Source organism: Ranitomeya variabilis, chromosome 3 (assembly GCF_051348905.1).
Source record: "Ranitomeya variabilis isolate aRanVar5 chromosome 3, aRanVar5.hap1, whole genome shotgun sequence".
NCBI classification, from domain to species: Eukaryota; Metazoa; Chordata; class Amphibia; order Anura; family Dendrobatidae; genus Ranitomeya; species Ranitomeya variabilis.
The window spans coordinates 117,260,743-117,266,742 of NC_135234.1; positions in this window are offsets into that span (position 1 = coordinate 117,260,743).

A 6,000-nucleotide genomic window follows, 5' to 3' on the forward strand; every position below is an offset into this window, starting at 1 on the left:
CACATTCACTAATAGCCAAACCATATTAATAACCACCCATTAGGATCAAATATACCACACAATGTCTAACAATAAATGAGGAATGGCTTACCAGGATATTAAGAACCGACTGGTGGTGACGCCCAAAAGAATGTAGACCCCGACGCGCGTTTCGCTGGCTGGAACGCCGCTTTATCAAGGAGATACTGATTGGGTCTCAAAAGGACCTTAAACTAGCCGTGACCCATTGTCACATGGTGCAAGTCTGCCAATCGCAGTGGCATAACCGATGGATAAATAGGACCGTACAGGGCCATCACAAAAATGGGCTGAAACTTAAAGATTCATTCAAACCCCTGGGGACCATCGTATCCAGTCGCCGAGTCGTCTATAACACTTGCGATATCATCTTTCACCTGGGCTTGCAGCTAAACTTAGACAAGTTTTCCTCATTTCCAGCCCAGCAGATATCCTTTTTGAGGATGATCCTGGACACTTCCAGAAGGTTGGTATTTCTCCCTTGAGACAAGGCTGTGGCCCTTCAACAGGGAGCTCGCGCACTTGATCACTCATCCCCTCATTCCATTCGATTTGCTAGGAGGGTTCTGAGGAAAAATGGTGACAGCAATGGAAGCAGTTTCCTTCGGTCCGCTCGTTTTCTGCAGGTCAAACAGGCTTTCAGAGGGTAGTCTCTGAGCTCTTCCCCCATCCAGGGGAGATCCTTTCTCCCGGTTCAATGGTTATTAGTGACTACCGATGTCAGTCTTCTTCTCCCAATCATTGTTCTGGGGATCCAAACGGTACGGCTAGTCCTACAGCAGGTCCACTGCCTTCTGGCGGGTCACCCCATCGAAATTCAATCGGATAATGCCACGGCTGTGACATACATCAATCATCTAACAGGTACCCACGGTCAGGCGCCATGGCCGAGGTACCTCATCATATTCTCTGATGGGCCGAGATCTAGCATTCGGTGATCTCGGCAGTACACATCCCAGGAGTAGAACTCTGGGTGGCGGACTTCTTCAGTCGTCAGGGTTCCGCCTCAAGTAAGTGGGAACTTCACCCGGAAGTCTTCCATCAGATCTGCCTTCACTGGAGCACTCCAGATGTAGATCGGATGGCGTCCAGACTGAACACCAATGTACTCGAGTTCATGGTTCGGCCTTGAGATCCAAAAGCCATCGCAGTGCATGCTCTGGTTCTTCCATGGTACCAGTTTCCATAACCCCGCTTCCATTACTTCGGAGAGCCTTTCGGAAGCTGGAAGGGCCCCAGTGATCCTGGCAGATCTGCACTGACCACGTCAGGTTTTTCGTTGCGGAGCTAGTACTTTTCCGTCTTATTGAAACAAAACTGCAAGTAGGTAATTTCTTGCAGGGAGTTTTCACATGTGGTTCTTCCCTATCGCATACCGTTAGATCTTTGGGTCCTTAATGGTCCTGGGAGTCTTACAGTAGACTCCTTTTGATCCGGACAGACTTTACTACCAGGGAAGGTCGCCCTTTTTTCTCTGCGATCTCATCCTGATGAGTCTTCGGAGCTAGTCGCTCTGTTCTTTCAGACTTTTTTCCTTATTACCATCAAGGCAACGTTGTCCTCAGGCCATCCCCGTCCCTTGTTACCAAGGTGGTATTGTATTCCCACTGTTACGAGGACATCGTTCTTCTCTCATCTCTTTCGGCACCAATGCACAAAACGGAATGGGTTCCCCATATTCTGGACAAAGTGAGTGCTCTGAGTAGGTACGTATAGAGGATGGCGTCCTTCCGAAGGTTGGACACTTTATTTGGGCTTCCTGATGGTAAGAGGAAGGCTTCCTGATGGTTACAGGAAGGGTTTAGCCGTTTCATCGGCCATGTTAGCCTGGTGGATTCGTTTCACCATCCAGGAGTCCTTCCGTGTTAGATGTCAGCCTATCTCCAACACTCACAGTAAAATCCTTTTCTCCGAGCCATTCATTGGAGGACACAGCTCCCACCGTTATTAGCTTGTGCTTGTTTTATGATTTGACATGTTATACTCTCATATGTTGTTATTGATCTCCTACTGCTTTTGCACTGAACTGGTTCTCTGAGAGGCAGCAGGCGGGTGTATACTGCAGAGGAGGAGATAACTTTCTTTGTATCACTTAGTGTCAGCCTCCTAGTGGCAGCAGCATACACCCATGGTCTGTGTCCCCTAATGAATGGCTCGGAGAAAAGGATTTTACGGTGAGTACACAAAAATCCCTATTTTCCCCATCTACCAATTTCCTCTTGGGATCAGCCCACTTGTGCAGAGGTGCTCATACCCCACCCCCACCCCCTATAAATACCTAACATAGTAACATAGCAGAAAAAGACATTTGTCCATCCAGTTCAGCCTATATTCCATCAGAATAAATCCCCAGATCTATGTCCTTCTAAAGAACCTAATAACTGTAAGATACAATATTGTTATGCTCCAGGTAGACATCCAGGCCTCTCTTGACCCTGACTGAGTTCGCCATCACCACCTCCTCAGGCAAGGAATTCCAGATTCTCACTGCCCGAACAGTAAAGAATCCTCTTCTATGTTGGTGGAAAAACCTTCTCCCCTCCAGACGCAGAGAATGCCCCCTTGTGACCGTTACCTTCATTGGTATAAACAGATCCTCGGAGAGATATTATATACTTATACATTGTTATTAAATCGCCCCTCAGTCATCTTTTTTTCTAGATAAAGTAATCCTAATTTTGCTAATCTCTCTGTGTACTGTAGTTCCCCCATCCCCTTTATTAATTTTTTTGCCCTCTAGTTCCATTATATCCTTCCTGAGCACCAGTGCTCAAAACTGTACACAGTACTCCATGTGCGGTCTAAACAGAGATTTGTACAGAGGCAGTATAATGCTCCCAACATGTGTATCCAGACCTCTTTTAATGCACCCCATGATCCTGTTTGCCTTGGCAGCCACTGCCTGTCACTGGCTGCTCCAGGTAAGTTTATCATTAACTAGGCTCCCCAAGTCCTTCTCCATGTCAGATTTATCCAGTGGTTTCCCGTTCAGTGTGTAATGGTGATATTGATTCCTTCTTCCCATGTGTATAACCTTACATTTATCATTGTTAAACCGCATCTGCCAACCTTCGGCCCAAGTTTCCAACTTATCCAGATCCATCTGTAGCAGAATGCTATCTTCTCTTGTATTGACTGCTTTACATAGTTTTGTATCATCTGCAAATATCGATATTTTACTGTGTAAACCTTCTACCAGATTGTTAATAAATGTTGAAGAGAATACGTACCCTTGCGGTACCCCACTGGTCACAGCGACCCAGTTAGAGAATATATCATTTATAACCAACCTCTGCTTTCTATCACTAAGGCTTCTTTTACACTTCCGTCTTGAGACGGCCGTCATAATGCGTCAGCGCGACGTATTGACGGACGTTGAAAAAAGATTGGCAAACGGATGTAACACATCCAGTAACCTGACGGATACGTCAAATTTGGTAGTACCTGAATTTCAGCGACGGATCCTGCATCCATAGGTTTCCATTATAGCCAACGACAGACAGTGCAGGACCCATCGCTGAGCGTTTTTCCGACGTGCAGAAAAAACGTTCCTCTGAACGTTTTCTCCGCACGAAAGACCGCTATTTTCTGATGGAGCCAGTGCACGACTGATGAAACGGATGGCCATCCGTCACAATCTGTCGCTAATACAAGTCTATGGGAAATAACAGGATCCTGCAGAAAAATTTGCAGGATCCTGTTTTTTCAAAAATCGACAGATTTCGACGGGAGGAAAAAGACGGAAGTGTGAAAGAGGCCTACGCCAGTTACTTTCCCATGTACACACTTTTATTTTGTGCACCAACCTCTTGTGTGGCACAGTATCAAACGCTTTTGAAAAATCAAGATATACCACAATCAATGACACACCTTGGTCCAGTCTATAGCTTACAGCTTCATAAAAACTGATTAGATTGGTTTGACAGGAGCGATTCCTCATAAACCCATGCTGATATGGAGTTAAACAGTTATTCTCATTGAGATAATCCAGAATAACATTCCTCAGAAACACTTCAAATATTTTACCAACAATAGAGGTTAGACTTACTGGCCTATAATTTCCAGGTTCACGTTTAGAGCCCTTTTTGCATATTGGAACCACATTTGCTATGCGCCAGTCCTGTGGATCAGACCCCGTCACAAAAGAGTCCCTAAATATAAGAAATAATGGTTTGTCTATTACATTACTCAGTTCTCTTAGTACTCGTGGGTGTGTGCCATCCGGACCCGGAGATTTATCTATTTTAATCTTATTCAGCCAGTTTTGCACCTCTTCTTGGGTTAGATTGGTGACCCTTAATATAGGGTTTTCTTTGTCTCTCGGCATTTCACCTAGCATTTTATTTTCCACCGTGAATACCGTGGAGAAGACGGTGTTTAATATATTAGCTTTTTCCTTGTCATCTACAACCATTCTTTCCTCACTATTTTTTTAAGGGGCCTACACTTTCACTTCTGATTCTTTTACTATTGATATAATTCAAGAACAGTTTGGGATTAGTTTTGCTCTCCTTAGCAATGTGCTTCTCTGTTTTCTTTTTGGCAGCTTTAATTAGTTTTTTAGATAAAGTATTGTTCTCCCTATAGTTTTTTTTTTTAGAGCTTAAACGGTGCCATTCTGCTTTAGTAGTTTAAATGCTATATTCAATTCAAAGTGTGGAAGAAGGTCACTGAATTTGGGACTCTGGCTAGCCTGTGATATTGTATATCAGGCAGACCCCCTACAGAGACTAACAAAGGCACACATGACCCCACCAGATGCAGGACAGGGAATGCTAATGGAGGCTTAAATACATTATGGTCCATGTAGGCTAACTTGGGGTGACACTTTATTACAAGTTTCAAATCTGGTGTACGTTAACTGGTTCCTCTGTTTTCCTGTATCATGTGATGAGCATAACGGTCTCAGTTTGCAGGTATGTGTCAGCATTTGCTGAAGGTTGTGGAGTGAGGACGAGCTGACAGTCACACTTGTGTAAAAAAACGAGTTCTGAGAAATCTCAAAAATGTTGCCTACAATTACCCCATATAATTGGGGTGCATGAGCAATTATCATTTGATGAAGATGTTAAGGTTCTTAGCAAGATAGAACTAAATGAATGAAAAGTTATTCCAATGCCCCCTGCATTGCCTAAAGGAAAAGTATATGTGTGCTGCTCACAATCACCGGAAAAGGCGTCAAATGGATTTCAAATATTACCTGTACAGGTATATTTGCAATGGTTCTAATATGATTTCACAAATTAAACTACAGTTATTAAACAATACTACTACCTTAAAGAAAAAAAAACAACCATTGGCTTCAAAAAACATGTACATTTTCTCAGAAAATCAATAGAGAGGAACAGATTCCTGGTGATGAAAAACTGTCAAAGCGATCCTTCGGTCCTACAACAAAAACTATGTTCACTGATTTAAGAAAAGACATTATGACGTCAAAGAACTGTAAAAAAAAAAAAAAAAAAAAGTCCACAGCAGTTTGTTGGCCAATATGTCACAGCCTAATGAACAGTAGATGGCTGTGGTTTTGCCATGTGATTTAAAACAGGTTCAAAATTTGGGCTACAAATTAAATAAGAAAATCGGTAATGACGAAATCTTCTGTTTGAGCTATGCAATCAATTGGAGTTATTAGAATTCAAATGTTTCCAGAACTTACAGTATCAATAAGCATGTACTCTTATACGGCAATCTTGTCAAGTTTGACACAACTTTCAATATTGGAGATTTGATACCTGTCTCCATTGATTATGAGAAATGTAGCATTAGTAAGAGATCCATTATTCCCTGTTGCATTCCTCCTTGTGAAAACATTTATGAGGGATCATGAATATTTTTTAAGTGACAATCTCCACCAACTAGATTGCACAAATATGACATTGGTGCTTTTGGTCACAGATAGAGAACCCGGATTTACAGGAGCACTGCAGAAATACTTTCCTCAAAAAATGTGCACTGTGATAACCATATACTAAGAGATGT